This window comes from Belonocnema kinseyi, chromosome 3, assembly GCF_010883055.1.
Source record: "Belonocnema kinseyi isolate 2016_QV_RU_SX_M_011 chromosome 3, B_treatae_v1, whole genome shotgun sequence".
Taxonomy (NCBI): Eukaryota; Metazoa; Arthropoda; class Insecta; order Hymenoptera; family Cynipidae; genus Belonocnema; species Belonocnema kinseyi.
The window spans coordinates 121107761-121121697 of NC_046659.1; positions in this window are offsets into that span (position 1 = coordinate 121107761).

The following is a 13937-nucleotide window of genomic DNA, read 5'->3' on the forward strand; positions in this document are numbered from 1 at the left end:
AAATAACTCCATTTGGCCCTATTAAAAGTCGGGCACTAATAGGGGGCTAGTCGGGTTATTAATTTTGACAAAGTACCCAGTCGGGGACTAATCGGGAACTATTTGGGCTTTTTGTTGTCAACACTTCAGTCGGGACCTGGTCGGTGGTTGGTCAAGGGCTATTCGGGCCTTTTTGTTCACTAATGATTTTTTTAATTCTAAAACACTAAGAAGATATTTAACAATAATTTTACACCGTTTTTTGGAGAAAATATTTATTAATGTTAAATTCATCTCAAATATGCTTCATAAATAATTATTAAGTTAATAATTTTGTACGAAAATCAACTTTTTATAAAAATAACGATCAAAATCTTCAAAAAGACGTAATATTATTTTTTTTTGTATTGTTAAGAAAATTGCGAATTTCTGGGAACATTTATAAATAAATACCTTCGTATGGAATTTTAAGAAAATCCATATTGGAAAAGATACGTATAGATGCAGGTGAAAAGTCTAACGAAAGTCAGAAGACTCTAAATTTGTACAGATGCTTATTTTTTAATTTATCTGAAAGGTTTGCCATATGTAAATAAAGTCTAATCCTTCATGTAGTTGAAATTGGAAAGAGAAAAAGTTTTTGATTAATCAGTGAAGATCAGTATCCTAGTAGTAAACTATTAAGCACGGTACAGTTTAGATTTCGCTACCATCTTCATTTGAGTCTTGCGGTTCTGGAGTGGTAGCTTTAAATAAAATCCACAAGGGCGCAACGTGCCGCCTCTCGCGCAACAGAAATGACGCATCGAATGTTCAAGACAGCTGTCCACACGTAACGAAGCATAATTGCCTGGTGCAGAGACTACCGTGACCAAATGGCGGTTCCTTCAGAACGAAGCTCTTCCATTGCTGCCTTCCAGCTGAAGTTTTTGTTTTTTAAATTAATCCTCCACAAATTTTTGGGAATTTTATCTACATAAATTTATGCATTTTTAAGCGTAGGATATGTTCCCCATTAAATCTTCGGTAAGTTTGAGCACTTTTAAATGTTTCAAAAGAGTTTATTGAGATTTCCGTGAATAATAAGTATTTTGAGAAACTTTTAGGGGATGTTTCACAAATTTTGGGGAGTTTAGTTATTATTCCACGCGGAAGATGTATTATCATATGACCGCTACTAGTACCCGATCAGGCCCCGACTAACCCCGACTTTAGGTGAAGTCGAATGGTTGGGAACCAGACTAGTTCCCCAATTGAATTTCTACACGGGTAATTCTGAAAGCATGGACGTCAATTCAAGGAGAATATCTGAGCCCAAGAGCCTCACCCAAGAAACTTCAGGAGTTTCAACAGCTCGATCACGATCTCTACCTTTAGAATCTGAACGAACAAGGCCTACAGAAGGGTTATCAGCAGAAAGAAATTGTACTCCTGTTCCAGTTCGTCCAAACCAACCACAAATACAAGGAGATGAACGATATGTACAAAAATCTTCTGATGATGATTGGGTTTGTACTTATTTTTTGTTTTTGTTTTATGTTTTTTACTTATGTTATTTACCTTGTGCATAGAAACCTTTATTTTTAAACGAAACTCTGGTTCTGTGTACCATTAATGTTAATAATAATTTCATAAATTACAAAACAAATTTTTTGGTAACAGATACATCTTGGTGCAGACACGACAATGCATGTTGATATATGGGAGACAATTAAGTTACACTCAGACTCAAAATTTGTTCGAGAAGTACTTCGAATGCTATCGAGAACGGAAGAACTACAAAAAAGATGTTTGGATGAAGAGAAGGCAAACACTGGAAAAGAAAATATCCCAAAAGAAGAATACAGAAGACCATTAACCCCCGAAAAGATCGGAATATTGAAAGGTATTTGAGTATTTAAGATAATATTGAAAAAAAATTATTTATTTCTTTTGCAATTAAAATTCTTTTTAAACTATATTTTCTTTCTAAATGTATGTCAAGAATCTGAAAATTGATATAATTAATCTTTCAGATAAATTTTATTAAGAAAATGGAATAAAACGATTTTTTTAATTTGGTACCTATATATTTTTCAGATTGTCTTTACGAGAAAATAACGGAATCTGGTGTAACGGGGAAAAAGAGGGCCTTAAGAATGAAAAAATTGAGGCCTTACATCAGGGCAAAACTTTATGACGTTCGTAGGAACCTAGAAAAAAATTGGATTCCTTAGTTTTGTACTTTGCCGTAAGAATGAAAAGGTTGCAGTCTTACATCAGCCAAAACTTCATGACGTCCATAGGAGCCTAGAAGAAAATCGGATTCCTTAGTTTTGGACTTTGCGTAGATTTTAAAAAAGTACAAGCAACCAGCAATGTACCTGTGTACCTGTGTAGAGTTCGTTGTCTGTTTTTTATAAGCAAGCGCTAACATTATACTTTTTAGTATGAGAAAGTGATAAAATAACGAAAAAATCTTGATATAAGTTAGTATTGAAAACACTGATTTATTCATCTCTAAGCTTAGTGTTCGGCTAGTCTTAAGATTGAGAAGAAAAGACTTTTAATGTGTTAAATCAGTGAGATTTATTTATAACTAGGTTCGCGATTTTCTTAAAAAGCTTAAGTTTATAGTTTCATCAAAGTGGGCACAAAATTTCACGACCCCGGGCGAAAGATTCGGATATAAATTCATTTCGAATCATTTCGAAATCTGTATTCGAACCAGCCCGAATCAATCGGAAACAATCCGAAAAAAGTTCTACATTTCTTTCGATCCAAATCAGTTGATGAAAATTGATCCGACCCAACCCGAACTACCAATTCAAACCAAATTTCCAATCCAAATAAATCTGAATGAATCCGAACTCGGATTGATACTTACTGAAATTTCAATCTGAATAAATCCGAGTTCGGATTGAATTGGATTCATTCGGATTGAAAATCGGTTTAGATCAATCCTAGTTCGGATTCATTCGGGTTGAAAATTTGGTTCGGACTGATTCGGATTGAATGTTCGGATTGAGAGAGAGGATAAAGATCTATTCAAATTTTGTGCTCACTAGTATAATATTTAAGATTTAAATGTTTCTGTTATACATAAAATGATTTATGCATAAAATATAAAAAAGGTCCTATGTATCCGTATGTTAACAACTTATTTAGTTCGTTTATAAAAAATGTTTCATACTAAACCTAAAGAAAATAAATAATTTTTTCAAAATATTATCTTCATTTATTCTAAGCCAGAATTAAAGTCCGAAAAAACTTTATATAAATAAAAAAATAATTTTCATAGTTCGTGTAACAAGGACGTCGTAAACTACGTCGTAAACTACGACGTTTACTATCCCAATTTCCGACATCGTATACGACATAGTTTACGACGCAGTTTATGACGCCGTTTACGACGTAGTTTACGACTTAGGAATTTTCAATAGGGGTGACCAGATTTCTATCTTATGCCACTTTTTTTTATTTCCTAACTTACTTTAACACGAAGCGCTACATCAAGTTGAAAATTTGGGATACTGCGTAAGAAGCACTAAGAATGGTAGGTTTGGTTCTAAATTTTTATAATTATAAAAAAAGTTTTTTTTTGTAAATAAATTTGTTTTGCTTTTTTTATAATTATTAAAATTTAGGACCAGACCCACCTTTCTTAGGTCTTTCGATTTATTACTCCAAACTTTCAACTCGATGTGGTGCTTCGTGTGAAAATAAGTTAGTAAATAAAAAAAGTAGCGGTAAGGTAAATTACATACTTCAAACAGATAAAATATATTAATTCTTTGTCTGAGGTAAAAATATATTTATATTTATTCAGGTAAAATATTATTATCATTAAGATTTGTTATACTATATTCTTTTGTTGTTTCTAGAAATTTCGTCGAGCTTCTTATCATTTCTTAGAATGTTATATATCGTTATTATTATTATTATTATTTTGGGAAAAACATTTCTGTGTTGAAATGTTGTCACAGGCTTGTACTGCCCAACATGTCGAAGGCATTTCTGGTTAGAGTTGGATTTTTAGTTGATCATTTTTGCACGGGGCTGTCCCGGTATATATCATCAGTCACGGACGCATTTTTATAATGCAATCAAGTGATCTGATGAGAGCAGTCTGCCCAGACATATAGAACAAAGCCTGGTTTTACCCTATCATTGACGGGCTGGGTTGCAGTCAAGTACACGATAGGGGGACCTACAGCTTAAGGTGGGTTCCGAACCACCAGAACCTCGGTAAAGGTACATTGAAAAATTTTCCAGAGGTACCGGCTCAGGGATCGAACCCCGGACCTCTGAGATGAAGTCCGAGTGTCTAACCAACTGAGCCATCATAATAAATTATTATTATTATTATTATTATATTATACTACTTGAAATGGAATGCAAGCTTCGAATGTGTCCCCTAAGGGTTTACATTTTTCTTTTATCTTCTTCCCTATGTCTTTACACTTACCCACACACATACACACGCACACACTTACTTTGTGGTGGGAGAGGGACCTACAATTTAAGTTTGATTTCGAACCACCAAGAGCAACGGCGTTAAGTACTTAGAGAACCTTTTTCTCTAGAGGCAAAACCCAACTCTTCAACGGGGTGGAAGAAACCGAAAGTAAATTTCCTCCTCCATCAATTCAAGAAACAATAGGGTGCAACTCCCTCACCAGACAGAAGTGCCACGCACTTCCCGGGTCATCCTGTATAAAGAAGCGCGTTTAGATTCTAGTCTATTAGACGCACTAATTTGATAGATAAAAGAAAAACAGAAAAACAAAAGTTTGCCCACAGCTAGGCCGTAGCAGTCATGCCTCCTAGTCCAGGAGAATATAAACAGCCATCGGCCTTAACAAGCAGAGACGCTGAAGAAAGGATGGCCGGAGATTGGACCAGCGTTTCATCAAGAAAGCGTAGGAGAACATCAGGATTAGGTTCGAATTCTCACTCTGCTTCTAACTCAAGTAATAGCATCAAGACGACAACCTTGAAGACAAAACAACAATACGATAACACCAGGCTCAAAAACTTTCGTGAAACATTTAAATTCACGCGTACAATCAACACCGGTAAAAATCCCACACATTAATGTAATTGTGGATGACGCTAATTATCCCCATACAGTTCTCCATAATATCTCAAAAATTTCTGCCCGTTATAAACCTGTCGTGTATAACATAGGCTCCTATGTCTACTCCATTCGTGTTTCGTTCGTTTATGACTATCGTCAAATTATCTTTAACCTAGAGAAGCAAGGTTTCGAGTACTACTTATACAAGAACATAGTGTCCCCCTCTTAAACTCCTGATGAGAAAAATTCCCGTTTCTTTCACTGAAGATTCATAACTTGCTGAACTTAAGGGAGAAGAGTACACGATCACTTCAATTAGTCGCATGAAAAAACCGACACACTAAAAAGCTATTTCCATGATTTTTGTAACGGTTCCGAATACACCGCAGACTAAAGAACTTCTTCGTATCCAGTCTCTCGCGTACTTAAAAATAAAGGTCGAGCCCTAAGTTTAACCCAGAGAAACCCCGCAATGCTTTACACGCCAGAGGTTCCATGATGTCTCTGGTATGTACCATGCCACTCCACGCTGTGCGAACTGCGAAGTGTAGGGGCACACATATGAGTTCTAGTGGCAAGAAAGGACGTGCAACATCAGCAACCTGCGTTAACTGGGCTGGAGATCACCCAGCCAATTATAAAGGCTGCTCAGCATTCAAGAACGCATCTAGAATGCCCACTGAAAATACTAAAAAAAACATCATTCCATACCTGCTGATAATCGAAAGGATACTCTTCCCAGCATACTTTCTGCACCTTTGATTTTTCCAAGTAATTTCCACCCTCAAGAACATGCAACCCCCGTAATCTCACCGGGCTTACAGAATAAAACACTATACAGCACTAAAAGCAGCCTCAAAACGCGTGACTAAGGCCGAAAATAAACCGAAAGCTAAGTAACAGACTGAAAATCAAGCTAAAAATCCTACTACCGAAACTCACCGCATTGCAGAGAGTACTGATGTCCCAACAAGAAAAGTCGTAACTACATTTCGGATGAGTCCCCTGTCAGCCTAACTGAAATTGGGATGACAGGGGACTCAGGCTACCATTAAGAAATACGATCCACCTCTCAGCCCCGAGATTGAGGTCCTTATCCACACACGTCATAATCACAGATGCAAACATTGTAATAAAGAAGTCAGTAAACTTCTAATTAAGGATAATTCTTCATATCGTATGACTAAAGCCCTAACGAAGCGGCGAACTAATATTCTCCCTCTCAAAAAATCCGGACCAAAAGTTCCCGCTCTCTACTACCGATAAAGCAAATATAATAATATAATAATAATTTCAAGAAAATAACCCATAAGGAACTGACAAAACAAATTATAACTACTAAAAATAACAATGCTTCTGGTCCTGATTCAATTGAAAAACTTAGTCTTCAAAAAATTTCCGTGTCCCACTCTCCTCGCCAATATCTTCAATGACTGTATTCAACTAAGCTACTTTTCTAAGTCATAGAGAATAGCATCCTTAAACCGCAACAAAATGGTTTTAGAAAAGATCATTCTACGCAGCATATGATGCGCAAGCTAACCGAAGCCATTAGCTTAAGTTTCAATCGAAGAAAACATACTGAAGCTTTTTTTCTCGATGATGAAAAAGCTTTTGACAGTGCTTGACATTTAGGACTGCTCAGAAAACTAATCAATTATAATTTCGCAATAGGGCTCATCCTCTTTATAAGCTCTTATCTTTCTAATCAAAAATACTTAGTCCAAATAGGCTAGACACTCTAAAAAGAGAAACCAATCGGAGCCAGTGTGCCCTGAGGCAGCATACTAGGACCGGTATTCTTTATTATTTACGCAAACGACATGCCTGAGGTCCCTGAATTTTCAATTGGATGATATGCCGATGAAACCGCCTTATTCAATTCCTCCTGGTCCATTCCAAAAAATGTTGAACTACTTTAAAAAGCTCTGAAGTCATCGAAACTTAGGCGAAACTCTAGAGAATAAAAATAAAAATAGCAAAATCCGAATCAATTCTTTTTTCAGTCAGAAAGCCAGCTAAATTTAATCCACCCAAAATTTTGAAGGAACCAATAGAATGGAAAAAATCTGTAAAATACCTAGGGGGTAAACTTCATTAACGTCTTAATTGTAAGCATCATATCCATGAAACGAAAGAGAAAGCTCTCGGGGTCTTCTCGCGCTTAAATCCTATTATTAATAGACACTCGATTCTAAAACCCGAATATAGACTCCTAATCTACAAAAAGTTTATCTAGCCAATCATACCTTATGCATGTACAATATGGGAGGGCGCGTCAAAAAGTAATATCAATCACATTCAAATCATACAAAATAAATTTTTCAGACGTATCACAAAAACCCCCAGATATACTAAGAACTCTCCCCTTCACAGAGAATTTCAAACACCATAAATTTTATATTATATCAAAGAAACTGCCATTAAATTCTATCTCTTCTCTAGGAAAATATAATTTTGATCCATTACGCAAACACGCGATACCGCACAGACAGAAAGTCTTACTTCTATGCAAGTCTTCTTTTTAGTTTTGACTTAAATTAAGCCGATGACTAAAACCAATCACGAAAATCGTCTTGAAAGTAATCTTTGTATTCCTTCAGCTAAAAACAATACTCAATTATGGCTAGTTTGAAGTGCATTGAACTCAATATAATCCCTACATATCTTAAAACAGGAGGGAATATCTTCTTAACTTGAAACAAGAAATTCGCGATGCTCGTGTGAAGCACTGAGTTCTAGATTGTAGCTCTATTGGTCAACTTATGACGTCACTGAGAGAAGAGCGGGTATAGCTCGAAATACCGTAGACGCCATGTTACCCACAGCCTCCGCATGTGACGGATAACGTCCTTTTGTATAATATATACGTTTAATGGTAAGTTCTATTTTGATTAATTTATGTCGCTTTCTTATCAGTTACAGTGAAAGTCATTGTGCTTTCTAGTAACTATTTTGGCAATTTGCTAAATTAAAGTCGAAATCAGATGTAAATAATTTTAGAAATGGAGTTTTAGGATAAAATTTGTTTGTTCTTTTCTAAGGTTACAGTCCCTGGCGGACGGAAGAGACCGAATGGAACCTCTACAAAGTACCCGTAAAGACCCCATTGGGTCCCCATTTGGTTCCTTTTTTAAAAACTCTAAACCACAGAAAAATCAACTTTTAAATAATTGAAATTCGGATTCTACGTTAAAATTCCCTATATAAAGGTTTTGATAAATTAAAAAATGAAGATATTTATGAAACTGAAGGGGACCTAAATTTTGATGATCGTACAAATTAAGGCTTATTAGCTTTCGAGGAGCAAATTGATAGTACTTGTAATTGCACGGAGTCGAGTGAAGCAGTGACTGCAACTTTGGATCAGGAACCAGAGACTGCACATATTCAGTCGCAGGGGAACATAAAGGAATTGTCAGAGGCACAATTTCTTTTAAGTTTACGAGCGAAAAATTTACCAGAAACAGTGATTACGAAAGTATTTGAAAATACTGAAAACCTGATCCGTTTATAGAAAAATCAAAGTTTAAAAGCCTAAATTATTTTCAGATTCTGTGAATAGAAATAATATTTATATTATAAACTAAAATATATATTATAAAATATATTACTAATAAAATAAAGTTACTTTATGAACGAAAATAAAATAGTTCTTTTCTAATTTTTAGTCATGAAATAGACTTAATTTAGATGAACTTTGGTATTAATTCTAAATTCCGATAGTGGCTTCATCTTAGCCCATATCGTGGTTAACACCTAATTTTCAGTCTAGTTAACGGCTAACGTCCAGTCGATGCAGTGGCCTAACTCAATCCCAAATTTTAGCTAGTGACTAGTTTTTAGTCCATGATGGATCTAACTGCTAGTTCTATATCCAGTTACTTTGAAGAATAATATTCAAGGCTAGGTATTAGCGGGAGTGGTCTACTTTATATCACACCTAAAAAGCAGACTTTTCTTGGACAAAAATTAAAACTTTTTTTCTGTGCAATACACTTTCTTATGGAATAAGTCACCCTGGTCGGAGTGTCCTAGCCACCCCCGACCTACCTTCCTTTTTTTTGGACCCTCTACCCCACTTCCTCCTCTTCTTCTTTTTTCATCTTTTCTTCTATAAAATAAAGCAACAGATTCTCGTAGGGTTTTCCCACTTGCGGGCTTTTTTCCCAATAATAAACCTTTTCCAGTCCACTCCTGTGAATTGGATCTCACTAGAGGGGGCGATAGTTGGGGCCCCCTCATCTTCACCTCTCCTCTTTCTTTATAATTTATATCTGAAAACTTATTAGATCGATTAATGCTCATAATAGATTGATAGATTCCCAGCAACAAGGAGTTGATTAGGATGCATAGATTGGCATTAGGAAAAACGGACATTTAAATGCCTTTAAATGCATACCAATTGCATTTTTGTATGAAAAATAACTAAATCACATACGCCGGCATTGATTCTATTCAATATTTTGTCGACAGGATTAAATGGCACTGGCACGTTTCGATACTTGCTTCTTGAAAGGCATTGCATGGCAATTTAGCGGTTCGCCGAGTATCATTGAATGGCATTAAATGGCTTGAACTCATAGGTATTACAAGCAAATCACTGTAATGCCTTGAAGCTTACACGGAAAATCGCCAATCCTCCAATGTACACCGAAATCGGTGTTCAATAGAGTTGCAACAAATTTGAACCACACAGGTTCATTCGGAGAATCTAGGGGAAAAGCAACATTTAGACACTGTTTTTTCTCATCCAGTGTAACGTGAAGTGTCGTCTACAAACTGTAAGTCACCTGTCAAGATCATTTTGTCGGTCGTTATTTGAGTGAAACAGATGTTAATAAGCAGGTAAGTAATAATAATAATTACCTAACTTTTTATTTCCTCCCATTTACCAGCGACTAAATAATCTTGAAATAAAAATAGTACTTGGCGTGATATAATATCCAAATGTTAGGTTAGTCAAAACCTACTAAATGACATTCAAACCACCAAAGCCGGGATGTACAAACTAAGTCGTGACCGTCTGCATCGAAGTTGATGCCTGGTCGTTCGAACAAATTTCCACTAGATTTTCTGCAGAAGTTTAAAGATATCTTAGATATCTAATCTTGCAGTGGCTAGTGTCATATATGAAAGATAAGGTAAATACAATTGTATAATAAAAACAGAAATTTGTTTTTCGCGATGAGTAGGGATGTAAATTTGCATGAAACTTTAGCCTGATGAAAAGTTTCATGAAACATTGAGAGTTTCGTGAAACATTGCTATGTTTCAAATATAGCGGCGGGAACATTCAAACTGATAAGATAAAAGCCTATTAGGCTTAGGTACTATTTAATGAAATAATAAAATAATAATAATGATTATTAATTACAAATATATTACAGAAATAAAGTTTTGTTCCATGCATTCGATCCATTTTTCTCTCTCAGCTTTTAACAAAGTGAAGTTAACTGATGGTTGAAGTGAAAATAGCTAATTGAGGCTTTCATGTCCCAACTTTTTCCTGCCGGCTGATTTGATTTATTTTTCCGGTTTGTACTCTGGACCAATGATGCCAATGTTGGCACCCTGAGCTACTGCGCCTGCGTTAGGGTGGAACGCTGGTTTGCCACACTTGACGCGCGATTCAAAATTAAATTGAAAAAAAAGAATTCTTGTAATTTAAATAAACAATTACTAAAAATGCACAATAATGTATTCAAATTGTGTAAATTTTGATTTCAGACAAGAAAAAAGTGTATAAAACATATTTTATAAATAATACTTTATTTTCATTGAACTCCAAAAACTGACTTATAGTTCACAAAACATTTTGTAATAGATATATTTGTTGAAATACCATATACTGTTTCTGCAGCTTCATATATAGAAGTTAATTGTAAAATTTAATAATGATAATATTTGAATTTTTCTAAAAATAATTTCAGCTGAGAATATTGTTCTTTTCGCTTAAAAACTTTTGATTAATTATTTTCAATCACTTTTCCAAGAAATTTCTTTTCGAATTAAATATTTTGAGAAATATTAGTCAGTCTTTCAAATTTAATAAAAATAAACTGTTATTCTTCAAATATATGTGTTAAAAATTTTTTTTGTCTGAATTCAAAAGTTACACAATTTGTATACATTCTTGTGTATATTTTAATAATTATTTATTTAAATTACAAGAATTGTTTTTCAATGTAATTCTGAATTGCTCTTTAAAGGGTAGACAACCAGCGCTCAGCCCTAACGCACGCATGAATGAAAATTATTATCATTTTGTTATTGCATTAAATAGTCCCTAAAAAAGAAAAACTATTTTTTAATCGCACTTATACAGAAAAATTACTTTCTACGAAAATATTAGAAAAATAGAGCAAAAATTAACCGATTCCCATGCATTTGGTCAATTGTTATGCCCTCAGTATTTAACTAAGTGAAGTGAGCTATCGATTGGAGTAAAAATACCTTATTGTATATGTAGACGGTTATGACTTTTTCTATACATCCCGGCTTTAGTTTAACTGTTGAAGGGCATGACTAACCTAACTTTTGGAAGTTGCATTAGGAAGTTATAATTTTATTCTAAGTGACTGGTACGCACTATTAAACGAAAGAAATTTGAAAATTAGGTAAATATTATTTCAATTGGTTTCCTCATTAACAATTATTTAGGCTAATATCGCAAAGCGAATAGTTCCTTTGACAGGTATTCAGGTGGCTGACAGCGCGGTTCAGAACTCCACAACTCTGCATGAGCCAAAATTCAGTCTCCAAATGATACTTTCCCCTAGATGCCCACATGGGTACCTACATTCAGAGGAATACATCTGAGACTTGAAAACTCTCTCAAATGATCATTGGGAGCCCAATAAAATTTGAGCTGCAACAAATTTAACGCCAGCGTTTTTCTATGTATGCGCATCGAAAATGATTGAAACGAAACGAGTTTTATACAGTAAAATGCATTTAATTACATTTAGAACAAAAATGCAATTTGCACGCTTTAAAGGCATTAGAATGTCAATTTTTTAAAATGCCAGCATATGGGTTCCAATCAACTCCTTCTTACCGGGTTCTGGTCTATCAGACGCATCAAATTGATCGATTAACAAATTTTCGCTCTGTGACGAAAATTTTACAGAGCTCAAACCTAGTATCCTGCCGAGCAGGAAGTAGTAGCGCAAGTAGAGCGTTCATCATCAAAATAGATCAAGACGACATAAGCAACTTCTCCGACGTCATCTCCAAGAGCAAGTGGTAAATAAAACGCGATCCGAGAAAAGGGACCTACTAAGCAAAAGTGAAATTTTACAGGGCAAGTGATTAAAGAAATCTCAAGCTCAAAGCAGCGGAATAGAGAAGTCTCAGCGGAGAATTCTGACCCCCTCTCCATACAGTTTAACTGTATTTCCCCATCTCTTCTTCTCCCGTTCAAGCGCCGACACTCAAGTTCAAATTCTCTCGCCTATTGTCATGCGCTGCAGAATTTTCGGTTAATTACTCATAATTTGAAATTAAAAATTCAATTTTCAAATTACTCGCAAATTAGAACGCGGATCTCGAGCTCGGTTACTTATTCTTTGCGCTTGGAATTCTTGAATAAAAGCTTATTTTGAAAATCTTTTTTAGATCCCAGTATTTAAATGCATCTTCACATTCTAAATTTCCTACGTGAATAAGTGTGTATCATTAAAGATTATATTAATCAAAGAGCTCTGCAGGCTTTCAGGCACACATTCTCATCATGACACTCGCGCTGCATGCTCGATTTTGGACGGATATATTTAAATGTATATTTATTTTCTGAATATATAACAATAAAAAGTTACAATCCTTTCTTCAGACACTCATCTCTACCTCGCCTTGTTATGTTGAAAATTTTACGCATCTCGCCTCTTTTGGCGTAATGTAGACATTTTTTATTTTTGTATATCAATTCCAAAAAATAAATAAAAAACAACGAGTTCTTCCAAAAAGTGGCTTTTTGGAAATGTTTCCCATATTTCGCGTTGTTAGGCTCAAAATTACAATTTTCGATTTTTCAAATAATATTTTCGATAAACAAAACCAAAATGAAAAGTCTTTCAAAAAATGGTTAGAATAAGTTTTGCAAGAATTTTTAAAAGCTGCAACTCCTTTTTGAATTTTTTTCCGCATCTAATGTCGCTTGGCTCTAAATTTGAATTGTTGATTTTCTTATTCTCATTCTTGAGAATTTAATGTAATCGTCCAAAATTTTCGATCTCTGATTTTTAACGGATTTTTACGCTTCGGCACTCACAGAATCCGAAAATCATAAAATTTCATCGGTGACTGTCTGTCGGTATGTCTGTATGTATGGTTACCTGTATGTTGTAGCCACGATAACTTTTAAAGGATTGGTCCAATCAAGTCCGCATTTGATACACTTGTGAAGGTACCTAAAATGAAGGCTAAGTTCGTTAATCAGATATTTCGAACCAAAATTTAAAAATTTAAGAGCATTTTCAAAATTTAAAAATTTTTTTAAATTTTTGTCGAAGTTTCTTATAGATGGGTGAAAGACTTGCAAATTATATAAATAAACATTTTTATTTTGATGCAAATTAGAAAAGTTATATACTTTTCAAAAATTTGAAAATTTTCAAAAAATATAAAAAATTTATGTTTTTCATAGATCCAGAAATCTAATTCAAAATTTTTACTAAATACCATATATATTTCAAAACTATTCAAGCCGACTTTTTCGATTAGCCCAAAATTTAAAAAATTAGAGCCAGTATAACCTAACTGTTGAGCACGAAGCGCGATTATCACAATGAGAATGTATACGAGGGTAGTTCAATAAGTCCTTAGAATGAAGTATAAAAACAATTTTTTTGGGGTAAATTTTTTTTTATTTTTCAACATAATCTCCTTGGAGCTCTAT